Raw genomic sequence first — 23,512 nt, 5'->3', positions numbered from 1 at the left:
TGTTATGCCATGGTCAGTTCTGGACTTTATATTCTCTTTTCTAGATGGTTCGTGACTATTAAATTCCAACCACAGAAAATTCTTACTTCATTGTGATCATCCATTTTTCTTGACTCTTCTAAATCTTTCTACAACTGACATACATATTCACAATTTATAGCATTCTACCTTGTATTTTACCAACTACTTTTGTATGTATATCATATGCTAACAAGTTCTGCTGCTATCTTATTTGCTGTATTGCCTAAGTATTAAAGTTAGTCTATTCCCTATTGGTAGAATGAACTAACAGAGTAACATAATACTGTCTGTATTTACTCATAGTTGAATACATCCATAGATACTCTTTCTTATTCCCATTTTGTAGCTGAGAAGAAAGGGATTCATACAGGTTAATTGACTTGTCCACATAATGTAGCAAGTATGTGGTAGAACAAGTCCCCTAATTCAGGACCTAGGCCATTTCCCCTACTTCAAACACTATTTTCTTTCATTTCCAATTACTTCCTCCACATAAATATAAAAACTGAGCACTACAGCACAAAGTGATGTATATAGATTAGCATTTTTATTTTCTCTTTCTTCAAGGTGCTGAAGTGCTGGCATTAAATAACAACTTTGGGTTTGACTTTGCTTTGGATAATACACCAGTTAAGAGATGCAAGCTTCAATCATATAGGATAATAGATGATCTGCTGAAGAGAGAAATTGATTTTGAAGTTGTAATTTACTTGAAGTGTTTTGATGATCTCATAAAATACAGGCACAAAATTGAAGTTATTTAGGATTTCATGGCTCTCTTAAAGCCTGAATTACTACTTCAGTGCCAAAGTCCCCAGGAAAGATCCACAGGTTCCTGTATTACAGACTATATATTTATTGCCCTGTAAATATACTTCCTGGTACAGAAGCTTTTTCTTTGCCTTCTCCATCTCTTATTTATTACTCCTCTCTCTCAGTCTCTTTCTCTTGCTCTCTCTTTCTCTTTTCTTCTCACTCTTTCTCCCCATCTCAGCCTAGAAAGTGACCCACTCCCATGTTGTTTGGGTGTCTGGCCCAAGGTCTACATCTCTGTTCAAAATGGTTTTATTTAGGATAGTGGAGATAACCCCATGTGTATCATTTCTTTAGCTATCAGTGATTCAGTGATTCCTCTTGAACATAATTCTGGTGTTGCATTAGTATATGAATGTTATCATTTGTGTATCATTTGATATCCTTAGGCAAGGGCAGTGTCATCCAGAAAGAGGGCATAAGAAAACAGTATTCTCTGGGTGGTCTCTTTTATGGGAGGATGGTTAAAAGAGTAGCTTGAGAAACTTGACAGGTCGCTCTAGTCCAGAGGTCCTCAACCTGGAGGCATAATAGAATCATGTGGGGAGCTTCTTCACCACTCAACTAGTTAAATCAAAATATTTGGAGAAGATAGATTTTTAAGCTCCCCAAGGTTATTTCAATGTGCAGCCAAGTATTATAACCACAGCTGTACTGGAAATACCTTTATTGGAAACATAAAAACATGAGAAATCTCTACCTTCTGATTGTGTGTGTGTGTGTGTGTGTGTGTGTGTGTGTGTGTGTGTGTGTCTATAGATAGGTGGTTTTGTCGCCAGACTGATAGAAATAAAAATCGAATAAGAATAAACATTATATTTCTCAATTGATTCAAAACATAAAAAAGTAAAAGTAATGTCATTATCATTGACCCAGTTCTTATTTCAGGGTCATATGCCATGAGAAATACACTTATTTAGCATTTTTCAAAATGTGATACATGAACTCATTTGTGAGAAATATGATTATTTGGATGGCAAAAGATAAATATGCTTTATTTTAATAATTTTCATATATTTTAATGTGTAATATAAACTTATATGTTACCTATAAAAATAAAGAGTTTACTGATTTCTTTGCCGAAAGTGAGGCTTACATAGAAATCATTGCAATTACATTCTTTATGCAGACCATGCAATTTACAGATGGCATTTAATCCTACCAGTGAAGGTTCCAAACCATCCATTTCTGAAATTTTTTTAAATCGTTGGGTGTATGGATTATATAGAGGATATAAGTGACATGTGTGGATTTTTAAAAACTGGATTTCAAAAAGCTTTCTGCATTATTTTACATGATAAGTCTAAAACCATCTTTAGAAGTGAATATTTAATCAATCAAGTTTGTATAAACATAAATAATAACTAAAAGTAATTGTGATTGCACTTTGTTTTGTTGCTTTTGGGATGGTAGTGATGGTTTCTGAAACATTATTAAGCTTAGAATTGGAATTTTTAAAGCATAAAACTGCCAATTTAAAATACTCATGATTATAACAAAATATTCGTGTAGTCTTTGTATAGATTTTAACAACAATTTAATGAATCGGTTAAGCAATATTTTGGTATTGCTTAACTACAATCTGCAAAAACAAGTCATACAAAAATAATTAATTTGATTTTAGGTGTTGGCTAAAAGAATAGGTCCCTTTAATTTTCTCATCTGTGAAGATCCACTCATAAATTCTCATATAAATATTTCCATTTGCAATGGTACCTTGAAACCTAAGAAAGAAAGAAAGAAAGAAAGAAAGAAAGAAAGAAAGAAAAAGAAAGAAAGAAAGGTCACCACACAAAATCTGTTTCTTTAAAGAATAATATATTCAAGTATCATAAGAAAAAGATATGTAATGTGACTGGGAATAATGATGAAAAACAGCATAGGTGTCATTTATAGTGTTGTATTTAGTTAAAAATATTGGAGCCACAGCAGTAATTGTGAAGACACTTTAAAAAAACATGTTTTGTTTTGTTTTATTTTGTTTCATTTAATGGTAAAAGCATAATCAGCAGCAAGGCATGAATGATGTTCTATTAGTTTCCTCTGTTAAACAACACGTTTCATTATAGAATTATGGATATGACTAGAATCTTGATTTGTCAGTGATTACACCTAGAATGAAAAGCTAATATTCTTCACCGAAGACTATTATTGGTACTTACAAATACGATGCACTCAGCTAATTATTTGGTGTTTATCAGATAATAGCTGTTTTCAGCTAAGAAATTCCTGTTTTCAAACACAAAAGTCTGTTCATTTTTTTCACACACCTATAACTGAAAAGATAAGTTTTGAACTAATTAACAACTTACTGATGTTAAGATAAACATAATACAGCCTAGAAACTCAGTTTTGGAAAAGCACAGAGGATGCTAAAGCCGTAACTGGTCCATTATGAACATTTCATTTCTCAAATCCAAGTTGGACGTTACTTCAGTTTTGCTGCTTTGAGTGCAGCACAGACCCAGCTATACACACAGGGAAGCCCACCCCACCAGATACATTATATGAAGATATATTTTATTCATATTAAGGTCAGCCCATCAGATTTTTATTCTCTCTGTCTTTGTCTCTCTCTGTCTCTCTTGTTCTTAATTATTTTTAATGTTTATTCATTTTTTGAGAGACAGAGACAGAGTGTGAGTCGGGGAGGGTCAGAGAGAGAGGGAAACACAGAATCCGAAGCAAGCTCCAGGCTCTGAACTGACAGCACAGAGCCTGATGCGGGGCTCGAACTCACGGACCATGAGATCATGACCTGGGCTGAAGTCGGACACTTAACCGACTGAGCCACCCAGGCGCCCCTCAATCTCTCTTGCTCTTAGAGATTACAAATAGCTCTTGTCCCCCTGTGATGCTGGTCTGGCTTTTCATGCATGCAAGTACTCTGCCCAAATGAGAAAGAATATAAGGTCTTCCAAGTAAGTCTTCTTGTCAGACCCAGTACAGACATACTTTGTTTAGCTTTGCATGTTAGCAGATTTCATTATCCGCTTATCTTTAGAAGCAGTTATATTGGAAAATTTACTTGATGGCAAAAAAAAAAATGGAGACACATGCCTAAATTTATGCCATTGGTTGTATAATGCCATTTAAAGACCTCGCTAACAATATTTGGATGTTATGAAGACAGTTTTTAATGGTTTACCTTTATTTTTCCCCAGTGATTTAGTGTTGGTGTGTGGGTATGAAACTTTGCCCGTACCACATAAGCAGGAGCAGGTAACTTGAACTTATCAGAAGAAAAACAGATCTGGGAGTTGTACAGAAGACTTTTTGAGGTGAGTTTAAACAAAATTTCTATTATTTTATTAAGAAATTATGTGCAATAACATATCCTAGAGACCACAGTTAAGCAGCTTTTGGCCATTTGTGATTGTTCATCTATGAGTTGGAAATCTCAAGGAGAAGTAGCATCATAACTACATAGAACAGATTTGAAAATTTGTGTTAGAATCTCATTTTTAATTAACTGACATCAAGCATAATATCAATTTTATTGACCAGTCACAGCCTCATCCTTTCCTTTAAAATGATTTTCAAGGGGCGCCTGGGTGGTTCAGTCGGTTAAGCGCCGGACTTTGGCTGAGGTCATGATCTCCATGATCTCGTGATCCGTGAGTTCGAGCCCTGCATTGGCCTCTGTGCTGACAGCTCAGAGCCTGGAGCCTGTTTCAGATTCCGTGTCTCCCTCTCTCTCTGCCCCTCCCCTATTCACACTCTGTCTCTCTCTGTCTCAAAAATAAATAAATGTTAAAAAAATTTAAAAATAAAATGATTTTCAAGTACACTTTTTTTGGTAAATTGGGTTGCTTTTCTTTTTGTCGTTAATATTTTATTTTTATCATAAAATTTGCTTTTCTTTTAATTACGTGATTTGATACTTTATTGCATTAACTTGTTACGATGCATCTATTTTGGCAAGTGATTCAGGTTCCCTTTAAGAACATGGAATAAAATGAAATTCTTACACAAGTTACTTAAATTTAAGAATTAAATTGATTTAAATAAATAATTAATTAATAATAATAATAAAAATGGTATGCAGATATACCCAAGTAGCCAGGAGAGTATGCAAATGACTGAAGCTGTGAAATACTGCACATATCATTGGCAGTTACTCTCCACACCGCTTGTTTTATATCAACTTATTTTCTTAAAGTATTATCCTCTTCATGAATGGAAAACACCATGGTGAGCAGAAAAAAGGAGGCATGTAGGAGTAGAACACATAGAATGAGCAATTTACCTATTTATCTGACTGGTAGAGGCGGTTTTTCTGATTCAGGGAAGGAATAGGGGAAGTTAAAAACAATTCTCATTTTCACTGAACGCTTACAATTTTCTTTTCTTTTTTTTTTTACCCTCTCCCTCCACTATCAACTTCTGTTTCCTTAATAGTGTGCTATGTGTAGTTTAAACTTCTGAATAAGTACTGACTAGCAGGTTTTTAAACATTATATATTTAAAATCATAAATAATTTAAACAGCATAATGACCACTCAACATCGAGTTTTAGAAGTATGCCATATTTGCTTTAAACTTTGTATTAGTTAAGGACAGACTTGTAGCCCCTGTAGTTACATGCTTTGAAATTATTTTCATTCATTCCTCTGTCTCTAAAGGGAACTGATTTCTTGACTTTTCTGTGCCTTTTCAACATCTGAATATTAATATGAATATATTTATCATTAAAATAGTATTATTCATGATTTTAAAATTTATATCATTTTATTATACTCTTCATAATGGCTTTTGACTTTTTTTTATTCAAGAAACAAGTTTTAGAATTGTTTGTTTTGGTATATAGAGCGATAGAGTTCATAAGTTTCAACTACTGTACTGATTCCTTTGAATGAATATATTATATTTTATTTATGCTTTCTTCAACTGATGGGCATTGTGATGTTCCCCAGTTTTTAATATTATAATCAATTATGCCTTGATTATTCTTGTGCATGTATTTTTTGTGTATGTGGAAAAATTTAAGACATATCTAAAAGTTAGAATTGATGAGATATGGGTTATGTCCATCTTGAAATTTAAAAGAACAGCAAATTGTTCTCAAAAGTACTTTGGTCTTTGTATGCTTTTGCACTGTAAGAGAACTTCACTTTTTTAATCCTTGGCATAAAGTGATAATGTCAAAACTTGGCGATTTTGCCAATCTGGAATGGATTTGTTTTAATTTATGTTTCTTTTTTGCTGTTATTATTGCTAATCAGTGATAGCTTTCACATTCACATTGGCTATTTTGGTTTCCTCTGTTTATTATCTGTTTATATCCTTTGTATAATTCTCTCTTCAGGCTTTTGTATATTTTTTTCATTTATTAAATCAAAGACATTTGAGCACATTCTGAATATTCCATCTCTTTTTATCAAGCTTTTTGTCTTACTGGTTTAGTACTTGTGTGCCATTGAGAGATCCTTCCATTCTCAGAGAATATGAAAGCATGCTGCTATATATAGGTCTAAAGTTTCAAAGTTTTAATTTTACAAATAGTCCAATAGTCTATCTGGACTTTTTTGTGTGGTATTAGTTGACAATGTAATTTTCATTTTCATATGGACAGCCTATTGCTTCAGAACCACTTACTGAATACTTGAGTTTATTCCTACTAATTGTAGTGCTCTTCTCTGTCATATTTTAGGTTTTCTTAACCATCTGGATCAGTTTATTGGTTCTCTATTGTATAGAGTTGACCGACTTGCTTTCCACTCTGGCACTTGCACACCAATTTTTTATTACTATAACTTAAGTGACTTTTAGGAAGTGAAAAGGAAAGCCTAGTTTTCCTCATGTTTCTTCTCAGAAAGTAATCTTGACTCTTCCTGGTCCTTTATTCTTCCATAAAACTTTGGGATTGGAGAAATTGGAGAGGAGAGGTTAGAAATCAAAACAAAACATTATGATAAAATGTGAAGAGATATGGGTTGATAGCTAGAGTATAATGTAAGCTCAAAACGGTATTTCCTTGATAGGAGATATAACAAAATGTCTGTATGCTGTTAGATATAATTCGTAAAGTAGTAAAAAGTGGTGTTATGGAGATAGAAGGGAAATTTATGAATTCCTTGAGTTAATTCCTTGAGAAGAAGGATTGTAGTGCTTAAATAATTTAGTTGATCCTAATGTATAATCATAAAGGTTTCAATCATGGTAGCAAGATGAATGTAATGTATATAAGCACAAACAGATGAATACATGATTGTGGGGATTTATGGAATTTCCAAGTTGATTTTATTTTATCTGGAAAGAAAAAAGAAAGGTTTAGAGTAAAAATTGAGAATATTTATTGAACATCTGAGGAGAGAGAAGAAAGTATAAAATACTTGTCACAGAGAGAATGTTTGGACTAATGACATACAGCATGAGTATATGATAGTGCTATGTAAATTATTTCTAGGTGTACCCAAGGGCAACTGTCCTGTCTTCCTGAGTAAAAGGAAGATTACTCTTCCAGGTTGCTTTGTACTTAGGTGAGCCCATTTGATGTCTTTTGTCAGTTGGCTATAAGTATAAAATTCATGTGTAACTGATCTGAAGGACAACGGAAGCCACCTGCTGAAATGGTGATATCGGTGGACTGAGTCTTCATGCTGAGTTGTAGTTTGGAAATGAGTTGCCCTGGAGAAGTGACAAACCCATACCAGAATTGCATGGGTAGAAAATAAACTTATGTATGATAAGTTTATCATGACTTTAAAATTGTCTTCTTTAGTCAAATGTAGCAGCATAGATCTAGGCACAGGGTAGACAATGCTGGCTTTTTCTTGCTATGAGAAGCAAGGGACAGGAGGTTGAATTAGTATACAATTAAATACTCAGATACTAGAGCATTGCATTTAGACTGACTTAGGTGAAAATCAAAGATACAAAAAAAGGTAATATTTGGTGAAAAGTGGGGTCAATAATTTGTAGGTTTGGGTAAGCTCAGAGAATTGTTAGTTTCAAGTAACAGAAAGAGTGATATGGGAAGATAGAAGTGAAATATAGAAAACAGGGCACTTGCAATGGCAATTTTGAAGTATAGGAGTATGAGCAAGTCCATGCAATACCCCTGGGGGAGAGGGGTTGATATGAAGTGGATAACTTTGGCAGAGGAGAAGCAATATATTGAAAAGTCACAATATTGAAATGATTAAGTATTTTTGATAATTTCAACTTGAAGATGCATTTTTTAACTACTACAATTTTTGTATTACTTCATTTAGAATTCTTTCTCATCTTAAATTCTCTGTAAAATTTTGTCCTCTTATTTTTCTATTATTACTTTTTTTTTACATAAGCCATCATATTATACTACAACCATTATATTGCCATTTGTTTATTTCCCCTACGTTCAGGAAAAACTTCTCAAGTGATGTTCATATTCAGCCCTTTCTACTGTACTTGTTACTATTTCTATTGCATAAAATATCAGGTAACAGTGTATTATTTTTAATAAATATTCTATTATTTCAAAAAATTAGATAGGCAAAAATTACAAAAGGAGCAGTCTTGCAAAGAAGTACTGTCTGTTAAATCTCTCGAAAATTTCTGCATCACAAAGATATACTTTATGCTTTTAATGCCTATAGATCTCTATGTTAATACTCAAATATTTTAAAAAGTTTACTCTGTTGTTGTTTCTTACATTTATCTTTTAAATACTTATCCTGCTTTCCTTATTCCATTATTACTTACGATAGGAGATAAGATTAAATGCTTTGCTTTTGTCATATGTATGTAATACATATATATGATGACTATTCATTGTAGAATACAAAACCAATTCTATACAAATATAATTTTAATATCTAGTAGATATATAAATGCATAAATATAATGTGCACATAAATCTATAATATAATATGCATTATATTATCATTCATATATTTAATTATTAAAAAATCATTGAATACTCTGTTAAATGTACCAAATTATATAGACATACATTAGAAATAAATTATAAGATAAAGATTAATGAAGACAGTGATAGCTGGGAATAGCATAATAAATGAAAAACTAGCTGATTCTGGGAATGCTAACATTTAAATTAATTACATAATAAAGAGAAATTTAATTATACATTATCATTAAAATAAACTTGAACTAGAGGGAAAATAGGGTCATTATTAAGTGAAATAATGTGTGTTATTTGTAAGTTTCTATTTTATATATTTGTAAACAACATAAATTTCATAAATACCAACACAGATTTAATATGCTAAAGTATATTAAGTGTAAGAATAAAATTCTATGTAATCCAGGAATCAACACCTTATACACATATAGAATTTAAAATATATTAAGTTCATTAACAGACTTATTCTTTTGAATATTAATATAACATTAACGGACACAAAGATAATTAAATCTGCTAGTAATACATTTGTTTAACAAAGATAGGTAGAAATCCATTTGAAATAGCATTTCTGAAGTATGAAAGGGTAGAGAGACTTCAACCTAGCATATGGGGATTTATAAATTTTAAAATTATTATGAGAAGTACCTTGTTACAATTCAGGAGACTACAACTTAAATATGAATACATGAATATATGGATATATAATTTTACTTATCCTTCAATAAAGCATGAAAACCCAGTGTTTAGAAAGTGTCCACTTCCTTCCCAACCACAGGAAAAATCACAATTATGAAAGAATATATTCTTTCATTTGTAATATTTTTAAAAGAGGAAAAGAGAACCAGCTTTTTAAAAATGAACCCATTGTTTTTGTCACAGATACTATTATTTATATATATGTGTATTTAAATGGAATAAACCTAGATTTGTCTGATGACGTGTGTTAGGATGAGCAAAAAATCATCAGTGTCTTATATCATATAAACAGCAAGATATACTTGTCTTTTACTTCATTACCATTATAGAATTTTGCATTATATTACAACCAAATTTATCTTTTGTTAAAGAGTTTACCCACTATTTACTTTTTTCCTCCCCCAGTATTATATTCCCTGTCAATTACTTTTATGAGAAGGCATAAACAGAGTTTGGAAAGACAGTTACAAGTGAACATATTTGTTAATTCTTGTAGCATTTCTAAAAGGTTAACTACCTTTTAAATTTCAGGAATTCTGCTGAATTCCAAAGATAAAAGATAAAACTTTTTACAGGAACTGAGTAAGTGGAGGAATCTATTTAACTGTGAGGTGGCAGAAGAAAGAAACATAGGTATTTAATAATATAAATATACCCATAATCCAAAATAAGACTTATTTAAATTTAAAAGTTTTTTTTTTCCACCTTGTGTACTAGAGCCTCGGAAAGTAATTTTGGGTTTCTTATCACAAAATAAAGCAAGTGATGTTGGTATGCTGGATGTGTATGATATTCAGAGTCACATACTACTCTTTCAAATAATTTCAAAGTGGAGAGAGGTGATATATATACTGAGATACACCTCCCTCTGTCTCTTATTTTGTTTGTTTGTTTTTTGTTTTTTTAGCTTTTCGACCTGCCTCTATTTTTTTCCTTTCACTCATGATATTTGTATAAAATATTCATATGTACATATAGTTTTGTTTTAATTTTGGGGAAATACAATGTTTACAAAATCTGAAATAATGTCATCACACTACAGCTTGAGGTACATTAATTAATTTAATTAATTAATTAAATATTATGTCTTTATAGACATCCACATTAATAACATGTAGCTTTAGTTGACATGTATACATGATTACATGTAATGTGTTCCAGGGTATAAATAAAACATTTATTAATTTATTATCCCAGAGTAGAATAGTTATGACTTGTTTTGTTTAGCTAATGGAAAAAGTGTTGCAATGAACATCTTTAAATACATTTTCTTAGATACAGGTGTCTGTTCATGAATTAGAAGTTTCTTGTGGTCAGGGCGTGCGTTTTTATTTGTCTACAGCAGTCTTATGCTAGACCTCAGGTTCCAATTTTAAGGCTAGATTAATTCTGTGGCAGTTTTTTGGGAATAATAGTCTGGTTTTGCTTTGGTGGCTGGGGTTGTCAGCACGAAAAATGTATTTCCCTTTACTGGAAAATTTATAATAATTTAGGAAGTCCAGATTTCAAGGCTAATCATATCCATAAAGGATGCATTTGTTAACTTTCCTTCTTCCTAATAACTATCACATATCTACACTGGGTATTTAATCCTGTTGTAACATTCTTTGCAACTCTGCTTTTTCATAATCCATATGAAACTTTGAGAGTCCATGTTAAATACGTGTATGTATTCTGTTATGGAACATGAGTGTTGTCTCTACATAACCTGTCCTTAGTTGTAATTTAGAGTGTATAATTATTCAAAAATTCAGTTAGAACAGCACAGTATATCACAAATTATTTTTCATGTGTCTTTATTAGAAGCAAGCACAGATTTTGCTCAACACTAAATGGGCCTTATCTTCATGGTCTTTGTTTATCCACAACTGCTGTTCCAATTCTACCTAGAAACGGTTCATGCCTCATTTCTTTCTCAAAGCTTTCACAGTAATCTTGGTTTCATGTTTTGTTTTTATATTACCCATAAGCATACTGGAAACACAGTACTATTTCAGTATGACCCAAATAATGAAGTCAATGATGTTGTGACAGATTAACTTATTAAACAAAAAATGCAGATATTTTTGGCTCCTGCCTCATCTCAGCAGTCTTCTTACCACCTGAGATTTTCTTTTTTATTATGAATATTAGTCAGCTCTCCTTTTGATTCCCAAAATCACAGTTCCTAATAGTGCAGGACATGGAGCCCTTTTTCAGGGCCCCTTCTGTGTCTAAAACCTTTCTATTTCTCTTATAAATAATTTTTATGTACACCATATATAATCTTTATTTTAGTTATGGTATGATATGGTTTGTGGAAACCTTTTTCTTACTCGTTATGCACTGTGTTACTGATTTTGCATTTACCAGGTCTTAACTTTTGGAAATAAAAAAGCCGCGATCTGGTTCCCTTTTCTCTTCTACCAGCACTCTGGTCATTCATCTCTTCCTTGAGGGCATAGCATAAAATACCTTCATTAGCTTCAAGAGCTAAAATTTTATGCAAGAATTAAAAAACAGAAAAACATAAAAGGATGTATGCTGATACATAAACACATAGTAATATTAATTCTCAGACTTACAAGTCTGACCTTGAAATGGTGAGATGATCTGGGACTACCCTTGATTATAAACAATTAGGAAACAAGAAAAAAAATAGAAAATATCTATTTTAAGCTACTGAACAAACAGTGGAGGAATGTGATTCCTGGAAAAGGGGAAGCAAATTATGTGTGACTCACCATAGTCCAGTCTTTCTGCCTAGAGGAAATTCCTAAACTGTGTTACAGTAAGAGAGAGACAAAATAGTTTGGCAATCTTGGTAAGTTGAGAATTCATTTATATAACATACAAGGAACTTAGTGTAGTCAAATTAATTTTGAAAAGGACAAAGTTGGAAGAATGATACCATGTGATTTCAAGACAATACAGTGAAAAAAACAATTTTGGTCATATAGGTCAATGGAAGTGACTAAGTAGGGTCCATTCACATATGACCCATTGTATTTTGACAAAATTCCAAAGATGACTAGTTAATATAATGAAAAAAGTATTTTTTTTTCTTTTTTTTAATTTTTTTTCAACGTTTATTTATTTTTGGGACAGAGAGAGACAGAGCATGAACGGGGGAGGGGCAGAGAGAGAGGGAGACACAGAATCAGAAACAGGCTCCAGGCTCTGAGCCATCAGCCCAGAGCCTGATGCGGGGCTCGAACTCACGGACCGCGAGATCGTGACCTGGCTGAAGTCGGACGCTTAACCGACTGTGCCACCCAGGCGCCCCGAAAAAAGTATTTTCAACAACTGACACTGGAACATACAGATATTCATGTGGAAAAAATAAGGAAAGTCTATTTTATCTCACATACCTAAAATAAATATCTAAATGGATTATAGACCTAAAATTAAGGTATTTCTTACAGAAAGCATAAAAAATAAATAATGACTTTTGGTTAGGAAAATACTTTTTAATAGTACACAAATGACTCAAATCATAAATGCCAAAATGTTTTAAAAAACTGACTTCATAAAAAAAGTAAACTTCTGCTTTTCCAAAGTTTATGTTAGCAAATGAAAAGGTAAACAATACACACAGGATAAATTGTTACAAATCATATCTGATAAAGAACTTGTGTAGAAAACATGTAAAGGACTCTTACAATTCAATACTAAAGATGAAAATAATTATTTAAAAATGAGCACAATATATGAGCAGACATATGACCAATTAAGTGGAATAAATAGCCAGTTAAGCATATGAAAAGATGCTCAACATCATTATTCATTAGGGAGATGCAAACAAAAACCACAAGGAAATATTACTACATAATAACAAGACTAAAATTAAAATTTCCAATGTTAGGCTATGGAATACCTGGAACTCATGTATTGTTGGTAGAGATGCAGAATGTTTCAGCCACTTTGGAAAACGATTTGTCATTTCTGCATACATTTAAAATGTTTATTTAACATGGATTATTGTGATACTCCCTCTTTTTTCCTTTATAGTTCTTGTTTTGAAGTCTAGGTTTTTTCTAATATTAATATAGTCACTTGTACTTGCTTTTGATGAAAATTTACATGGCAAGTCTTTTTTAATCAGTTTACTTTTCACTTTTCCATGTCTTTATATTTAGGTGTTTTTTTTTTTTTTTAATTTTTTAATGTGCATGTATTCTTGAGAGAGAGACAGACAGAGACAGAGTGTGAATGAGGGAAGGTCAGAGAGAGAGAGAGAGGGAGACACAGAATCTGAAGCAGGCTCCAGGCTCTGAGCTGTAAGCATAGAGCCTGTTGTGCGGCTGGAACTCACAAACCGTGAGATTATGACCTGATCCGAAGTCGGATGCCTAACCGACTGAGCCACCGGGTGCCCCTAAGGTGTTTTTTATATATAGTGCTCAGTAAGGTCTTGTGACAATTTGATAATTTCTGCTTTAAATTGGTGTGAATATGCTATTTGTGTTAAAAAAGAAGCATGTTGTACTTGATTTTGATACACATAAATTATTTTGAATCAGTTCCTGTCTTTCAAAGCTTATTGAGACTCTATTAGGAAATGTCCAGAACAGCCTTTGTTCTGGGACTAATTTACTTCCACTACTGAGACAATACTGAATCCTTGCATCATAGTCCATATACAACAAGTTCTGTTTAATCTGGTCTATGGTAACTACCTCTTCCAATCTTATGTGAATCTCAGGAATTTTTTACCCATTGCTTTCTGGTGGTTCTTTCTCTAACATGCATTAGTGAGTATAATCAACCGAAGACTTGAGAGGGCCATCCATAGATCTTTGTCCCTTTCTGCGCATGTGTCTCTTCTAAGATACTTTGACTTGCCAATTCTAGCTGCCTCTCTAAAATTTAACTCTTTGTCTTTTAAGTAGTCCAGTTTCCTAGTTGTTTGAGGTGGGAGGTTACTTTCAGTCTCCATTACTCAGTCATGACAGGAAGCAATATTTGGTTCTTAATATTTCAATAAACAAATAATTGACCCCTCTCTAAGCTATGTTATCAACATCACTAAATAATAGTTTTTGAAAATTGCTAATTTATGATAACCATGTTTCTCATATTTTCCCTTAAATGACATGAAACTTACTCACCTGATGACAGAGGTTACACTTTATTTTGGCTCACCATAAGGCAACTCTTAGAGATAATCTGTATGTATGAAGAAAACTAACTATAATTCTGAATATATATCACAGCATAACATATACCTTCCTACTAAAGGATGGAACACTTAAGGCTTATCAACTGAACAGATAAAAAAGAGATAATAAGTGTATATGACTCATGAAATATATAAATATAACCTTACTGAAGAGCATAAATAAGATTTGATTCACGGAAAACACAGAACCTTATTGGGTAGGTATTATAAGTCCTTAAAATTTTTCATTTCTGTAACTTTTTCCATATATTGAACACATCTGAAGTGAAAAGCCAATAATAGATGTTTTACAAGGAATTCTAAATTTGATTTGGAGAAATAAAGTTCTGGAAATAGATTTTAGAATTTTGAGAAAGAACTAGCACAGTTAGAAAGATCTTCAACACATATTAGAAAAAAAACACGGAATGATTTGGTACTTTTAAAATGGTATTTCTACTAGAGATCCTTGAAGTTAATCCACAGATGTTAAAGATGATGAATGACATTTCAAATCAAGGAGAATAAGCTTATATATTCCTTTATGCTTTGTGAGAGACTGGCTAACAATTTTGAGGGAAAAGTAAATAAGAAAACTAACTCACCCCCTGTGTGGTTGTTTGTTAGGGCCCCCATGACAAATTACTACATACTTAGAGGGTTAAAATAAAGAAATGTATCTTCTCACAGTCCTGGAGGATAGAAATCTGAATTCAAGTTGTCAGCCGGGCCATGCTCCCTCTGAAGATTCTAGGCAAGATCCTTCCCTGTATCTTCCAGTTATTGTGGCCCCACCCATTCCTTGGCTTGTGGCAGCACAGCATTACTCAATCTCTTCCTATGTCTTTACATGACATTCTTCACCGTGTATCTTTCTGTGTCCTCTACTCTTCTTATAACATCAGTCATTGGATTTAAGGCCCATTTTAAATCTAGGATTATTTCATCTCAAGATCCCTAAGTTATTTCATATACAAAGAGCCCATTTCTATTTAAGATCACATTCTGAGAATTTTCAATCATTATTACACCATACCTTAAATGAATTGCAGATATATGTTTGTTTGTTTTTTTTCAATTTAGGCATATTTTCAGCAAGCACCAGAGGTTTATTCAATGTAGTTCAAATATAAGAAGTTTCAAATATGCAAAGAACAATAGCAGAGTACAGGAATATAAACCATAAAGAGAATGAATAAATAAAACATTAAAAAGTAACACCAAAATTATTGAAACTCTAGATGAATATGCTTTTTTTACACTATATTGGCAAGAGTATAAAATGTGGTTAGCCCTGGATCCTGATTTTACATTCTAAATATAATCAATTATATAGATGAGTGGGCTGCCTGGGTGGCTCATTCGGTTAAGCATCCAATTTCAGCTCAGGTCATGATCTCACGGTTAGAGCCCTGCATCAGGCTCTTTGCAGACAGCTCAGAGCCTGGAGTCTGCTTCACATTCTGTGTCTCCCTCTCTCTCTCTTCCTCTCCCCAGCTTGGATTCTATCTATCTCAAAAATAAATAAACATTAAAAAAATTTAAAAAATTATATAGATGAGCAAAAAATTTTATAGTACATTTTCTGCTATAATTTACAATAGCCAAAAACAGGATAATACTTAAAAAGTACTATTGAAATTATTTTATATCCATATCCAACAATGGAAAGTTAAAAGATGTTTGAAAAATTGTATTAGCTGTCAGATAACACATATATGATATATTTAAACTAAAGAACAAGTTTAAAAACAACAAATAAGACACCATTAATTATGTGCTGGAAAAATAAAATTAACTAACTTAAGACTTTTCTGTGAAATGTAAGTCTTAATACACAGTGTTAGTTCAGTAATGAGAGATAGTTCTTTTTTAAATTTTTAAAAATGTTTTTATTTAGTTTTGAAAGAGAGGGAGAGAGAGAGAGAGCCTGAGCAGGGGACGGGCAGAGAGAGAGAGAGAGAGGGAGACAGAATCCAAACCAGGCTCCAGGCTCCAAGATGCCTCTAGGCACAGAGCCTGATGCAGGGCTCAAACTCACAAACTGTGAAATCACGACCTGAGTCGAAGTCAGATGCTTAACAGACTGAGCCAAACAGGCGTCCCAATGAAAGATAGTTCTTTAACAACTTTTTAATTTATTTCAGTGTTACTGATCTGGTCAAGCATCCTGTAAAGATTACTAGTTCTAGAATTTAACTATTCCATTGATTTTTTTGAACTGTTTTATAAAATAATTTTCTGTTATTGTTTATAAATGAGCTATTTGGATTAAGAAATCTAGATGTGCATATTTGGGGAACTGGAGCATGGAAATCAATGGAATCAAACACAAATAAAGGGATTCTGTGCTCTGTGGGAATGGCTTTACCCTGAGAAAGGAAATAATCTGGCATACTTAGCTAGCGGCAGCGGTTAACTTAAAAGTAACATGTCCAGGTACAAATTGGTATGTCTAGGTACATGGTGGTTGTTGCTAATGACTATTGCCAATCCAAGACCCATTCGTGGAATTTATCCCAGCTTATGGACAAAAACCCTATAGATGAAAACATATTAAAAAGCCAATACTGAGACTCAATTAATCCTGCTATGAGATCCCTTTGAAAGTGTTGAAATCAAAAGAAATACACATACCTACCTATTTTACAGTGGAAACTAAGCTGCGTTGTTTTTTTAGCCTAATGGAGTAGATGTCTTAAAAGAACATGGCATGAGTAGAAAATGAGGGCTTGCCCTGGACGGAGCCCTTCTGATGCTAGGTTCCTAAGAGGAATGGAAGAGAAACTGCAGCTTCTCATCAGGGCAGCGACTGCTGTGTGAGTGATAACCTCAGTGCTAAAAGATGTGTGCTGTCTACCAACAATGAGATTTTTTTCAATTATGGGATAATACAAGTTTCTTTTTATAGTTTTATACTCAACAGTATTTTTAAACTATTCTACAATAAAATGGAATTTTATGTGTATACTTGTTATAATAATAAAAATTTTCCCATGGAAATAATTTTACATGAAAAAAAGCATAAATTCACTTAAGAATTCTAAAAGACTCAAAGCTACACAAATATACCAATATTGTTTGAAACACACCACCACACCACTTTTTTAAGTTAAAAATGCCAACACACGAATTCAACTTTCTCTACTTAACTCCAGAGTAGCAAGGACATGTGTATAAACCCCCCATAATAATATTCAATTGCTTGAATCCTAGCAAAAAGGCAAGATAACTCCATAATAAATGAGTCCCTAAGCACAGAAGAAAGACAGTATGTGGCAAGAATGACAAGGAATTTTTACTTCCGGTGTTCTTTTGTACAAAATATTGGCTTAGGAGTCAGATGCACTAGGAATAAATTTCTTAGCTCCACAATTTACTATATGTCTTTTTTTTCAAAATTACTTTGTGTCTAAGCTTCTGTTTCCTTGTTTATAAAATAGAATTAGTAATATCTATCTCAGAGGATTTTTATGAACATTGTATGAGAAAAGGTTAGTTTTAAATCAATTAGCCCAGTGACCTATGGAAAATTCTTAATGAGAACTATAACTACTATATAGTTTAAATATTAATCAAAATCATTACTGGCATTAATTATCCTACTGTCTTGATAAAATGAGGTGAGTTCTGATGGTCTAATTTCCTGAAGTCTCTTCTCTTAAATTTCTTATGCCACCAGAAGTTATGAAAACTCTTGGATGTTTAATTAAGAATTCCCACTATCTCTATTATAATTACAGAAAACACAGCCTCTGTTAGAATGCAGTATGCAAAACACATTTCATAAACCAAGTTTTAAAAGGGGGTAGACTCAGAGGTCCCTGAAGGCAGTTACCAATCAGCCAACTGCTAAGTGGAATAACCTCAGAATTGCATTAGATGCTTTGATCAAACATAAAAAGCTCTTGTTAAACAGCTATAATGAAAGATCTCATTAACTATGGGATAGGTGTGTGTGTGTGTGTGTGTGTGTGTGTGTGTGTGTGTGTGTGAATGAGTCATACTCACCACTTTTCGATTAGAAAATAGTTAACGAATTGTCTGGTATTTGTATTACTTTTGGAGACAGCCTCCTCCTGGTCTTGATTTAGATTAGATAGCCAAAATTCATTTGTCTCTCAAACTTGGGGTTTAGAAGCTGTTATTAATAGTTTTTATATTTTATTAAATCAGTAAAAACTCCTGTTGGCTTGTGAGTCTACAAAGGTAAAGAACTCCCCACCTCAATTGAACACATTTTATTTTGTTTTGTGGAAGGATCAAGTCCTGAAGAGTTATCATTGGTGTTTAAGGTAAAGAATTTAGTATCTCTGAATCTTGTCTTTGTTCAGCCATCTACCCAGAATAGAGTCAAGAATAAATATTTCCTTTATTACTAGGTAAGTTTTGAACCCAAATTAGTTTCCTAGAAAACTGCAGAAACTTTCTTAAATTAGTGGGAGGCAAAAAGACTGTTCTACACTCTTGGCACTTTTTACTGAGCTTCCTTTCTAATCTGCACAGTCTACAAATATGATTCTTCATTGTGCATCAATGTCATTAGCGTTGCTATATGTTATATATATATATATATATATGCACAGATAATATTATATATATATAATAATAATATATTATATATAATACTATTATATATATAATAATATAATGTATATTATATTATCTGAAACCCAGCACAAGAATTTCTGGAGTTGATGACTTGAAGTACTGTACTTTACTTTGTACCACACTAATGACAAAATCCAAAACCAAAACCAAAACACCTACAAAAGGAAAGAAACACTAAAAAAAAAAAAAAAGTCATGAAAGATAGTACCAAGGAAGGTAAAGAAAAATTCTCCCTAAACCTGGAGTAAAATCAGGGTAAACTATAATCCTCCATACTTTACAGATTATTGAATCTGCTGAGACTTCAGGGGGCCCCCAAGATATATTAAAAACTGTTTGGATTTCACTTTTTTATCTTCCAACTCTTCCTCTCAAAAAACCAAACAATTTTAATTTTGCATTGTCAAAGTAGCTTTATTTCTTTAGTCTGTACAATAGAGACTTTTGGTTATTTGTCTGTTAATTACTTAGTTAAGATGTGTTTACACAGATTATTTTGTAATATTCTCCAATTTACTTTTTTATTTTTCTTTACAATAAAACACATGTAGCTTGAGAATGCAGATTGTTTGAGACCAAGGATTTGATATGTTTGGTACCTAAAGATGCCTCTTAACTGTGTTCCATTTTTTTATACCTGAAATTCTTATGAAGTTTCTGCTCTTATATTTTCCATTCTTCTTAAAAAAATTTATAACGTGGTAAGATCAAATGCAGCACCATAATTTGCAATTGCAAAAGGTATTTTTTAAATATTTATTTATTTTTTTGAGAGAAAGAGTACTCATGTGAGTGAATGAGGAGCAGGGTTGGGGGGGGAGGGTGGTGGAGAGAGAGAGAGAGAGAGAGAGAATCCCAAACAAGCTCCACAGTGTCAACACAGAGCCCTTTCCTCTCCTGGGGCTTGATTTCACAAACCATGAGATCATGACCTGAACTTAAATCAAGAGTCAGATGCTTAACTGACTGAGCCACCCAGGCACCCACACAAAAGATATTTTCATGCCAAAAATGAGGATACCAATATTACATAGGTAATTGACATACAGAGCCACTATATTTATGGTTGATATGTTTACATCTTAGCAGGTGGACAAATGTTCAAAATCATGATAAATAATGTGAGCCTTACTCATAACGTCTAATTAAATAAAAGTTCACTGTATAAAAACTGAACTTACAAGAGTAAAAGATTTGCCTGTAATAATGGAGTAGTAAATTATAAACGTGTTCTATTTTGACTTACACAAGGTACACAATTATACAAGGTACACAAATATCACACATTTAGACTACTAAAGGAAGCCTTATGTTTGAAAATTCCAAAAGATATATATTTCAGTAGTCTATCTTTACCTATTACTCTCACTCTCCTTCACTACTGTTGTCTTATTTGTTCTCTGAAACAGGCTCTGTGGGACTTCTCTGAGTTTATAGGACATGTCCTGTTTCTCAAGCAAGACACTCCATGACAGTTTCCTAATTTTACCCCTGTAACCTTTCTTGAAAGTAACCAAGAATGTTCATAATTATTTATTTGCATTAACATTCAGTTAATATGACTGTCTCATTAAATTTATTTGTATTAAATTATAACAATGTCTGTGTTACTCATGGGTAGTAAGACAGGAATGAGAACACTGTGAGATGCCTCAGTTAAAGAACAAAATAATCAAGAAGTTTGTAATGTACATTTTATGTTCTAGTGTATGGTAGAAATTTATTTAAAAAGTCAGGTATTTAATAGGAAGACAAGAAATATATATAGGAGAGTTTCCTGGATTGGATATTTAAATCCATGGGAGCTGAGATCACAGAAGTACAATTTTTACTCAACTAAGGAAACTGGAATTAATCCTCAAAACATCCAAACTTTTAAATTATTAATAGAATCTTTAGGGACACCTGGGTAGCTCAGTCAGTTGAGCGTCCAACTTTGGCTCAGGTCATGATCTCATAGCTCGTGAGTTCAAGCCCTGGCATTCAGCTCTGTGCTGATGGCTTGGAGCCTGGAGCTTGTTTCAGATTCTGTGTCTCCCTCTCTCTCTGTCCCTCCCCCACTCACATTCTGTCTTTCTCTGTCTCAAAATAAATAAATAGTAAAAACAATTAATAAAAAAATAGAATCTGTATTATTACATTAAAAAATGGTGAGTACATTTGGCTTCCATTGCATGATATAGACAGATAGAAGGATAGATGCTTTTACCCTAGAATAAAAAACATCCAGAGTAACTCCAAATTCACTTTTTTTTTTAACACATTGAGTTTTAAGGTCACAGAGCAACAACTAGCCCCAAATCAAATAGAGGCAGATGTGCAGGGAGAGATGAAATTGAAGTACTTGCTCACCCAGGGTAGAGTGACACAACTGAACACAGGTAAGCAGAGTTCAGCTGGAAAGCTTGATGACTTGCTGCACAAGCTGTTGGGGCAGTGTGAGTCCCCAGGGCAGTCCAAAATCCTTACTTGTTTTTTCTCTATGAACCCCACTTAATTCTCACTGAGAAGACAGAAAGAGTCTTAAGAAGTATGCAGTGTACTCTAGACCTAGGGGAGGAGAAGAGCAGCTGTATGTGAAGGGCAGGAAAGTCTGCCCAGAATCCTGCCTCTCCTCTACATCCTGTATGAGGAAGAGAAATCTGAACTTGAGGGCAGAAAGGAAACATGCGATGCTTTCCTGGGGCATTTGTAAAAATTTGTGGCAGCTGAGGACAGGAGCAAAGGGGAGAAACACTATGCCTGGTACAGAAGCAGGATCACACCCTGTACTAAGGTATAGCTAAGGAAAGTATGGGAGAACTAAGTGGTCCACGTCTGTGAGTTCTGGGACATAGTGCTTACCAAAATTAAACCAATCAGAATAAGAGACCTCTGCCACCAAGCTGAAGAAGAGCAACACGAGCATAAAAAATGGCTCTCTCTGGTGGTTAGTGCAAGAAGAAGGTTTAAGCTCAGAATCTAACAGACATGCTCAAGTAAATCTACCTCACTCTATAAACAAAATATTGCTAAAATATTTGAAGCCTGTGGTGCACGGAGGGTAACCATAGCAACAATAAACCTCAGAGCCAGGCAACTCCTAACTAGATTAATTCAAACAATCCTAACAGAGCCTAGTAGAAGGAATGCTGTGTACCCTTTGTCAGACATTAAGATGATTTACTTCAGTCTATATTGGCTTACATAGAATATCTGTCTTTCTAAAGAAATTGCAAAGCATATGAAAAGGCAAGACAAAAAACACTTTGAAGAGACAAAACAATCATCAGAACATTCAAACATAAAACAGGTAGTAAAACTATTTGACATGGCTTTTAAAATAATTATGATGAACTATGTGAGAGTCTCTAAAGAAAACCTGGACAGCATGTAAGCACATATAAGTCATATCATCAGAGTCAAAAACCATAACAAAGAATCATGTAAAAAATGAAAAGATTACTGGGGCACCTGGGTGGTGCAGTCGGTTAAGCATCCGACTTCAGCTCAGGTCACGATCTCGCAGTCTGTGAGTTCGAGCCCCGCATCAGGCTCTGGGCTGATGGCTCAGAGCCTGGAGCCTGCTTCTGATTCTGTGTCTCCCTCTCTCTCTGCCCCTCCCCCGTACATGCTCTGTCTCTCTCTGTCCCAAAAATAAATAAACGTTAAAAAAAATTAAAAAAAAATGAAAAGATAACTATATTTTACTATCAGAATTGAAGAATGCCTCTAATGAACTTATCAAAAGACTTAACACAGATGAGAAGAGAATCAAAGAATATGAAGATTAGTCAAGAAACATTATTCTAATTGAAACACACACACAGGGCAAAAGGGAGAGGGAGACAGAGAAAGATAAAGAGAGAAATAAAACAAAATAAAAACACACCATTGAAGAACTACTGAACAATATCACATGCTTAACATACCAATAGCTGGAATCCCAGAAAAGGAGAGAAAAGGAGCAGAAGCGATATTTGAAGAAAGAATCACTGAGAAATTTCTAAAATTAATGCCAGTTTAATAGAAAAGAATATATATATATATACATATATATGTGTGTGTGTATATATATATATATGTATGTATATATATATATATTCCAAAATCCCAGAAAGACCAAATAGTATAAATGCTTCCACTCCTTAAAACTGAAGTAGAAATAAAGATTTCTCAAACAAACAAACAAACAAACAAACAAAGAGGGAATTCATTGCTCACAGAACTACTCTACCAGAAATATTAAAGGAAGTTCTTCAGTCAGATATCATGTTACTCAACCATAACTTGAATCTATGCAAAGGATAAACAATCTACACAGTAAAGAAACATTGGAAATAGAGTAACAGAATTAAAGTAAAATTTATTTTTCCCACATTTAATTACTATAAAAGATA

The 23,512-nt window shown here is 33.2% G+C and overlaps 1 long non-coding RNA gene across 2 annotated transcripts in view; it reads left to right on the top strand.

Moving 5' to 3' along the window:
- Window positions 1-23,512, top strand: part of LOC123384509 — a 472,056-nt gene that overhangs the window by 237,046 nt on the left and 211,498 nt on the right. For both annotated transcript variants that reach the window (XR_006595688.1, XR_006595689.1), the window contains one exon: window positions 3,999-4,115. This is a non-coding gene — a long non-coding RNA (uncharacterized LOC123384509). The remainder of the gene's footprint in view (window positions 1-3,998; window positions 4,116-23,512) is intronic.

This window comes from Felis catus, chromosome A3, assembly GCF_018350175.1.
Source record: "Felis catus isolate Fca126 chromosome A3, F.catus_Fca126_mat1.0, whole genome shotgun sequence".
NCBI lineage: Eukaryota > Metazoa > Chordata > Mammalia > Carnivora > Felidae > Felis > Felis catus.
This window is presented reverse-complemented; position numbering and strand designations above follow the sequence as displayed.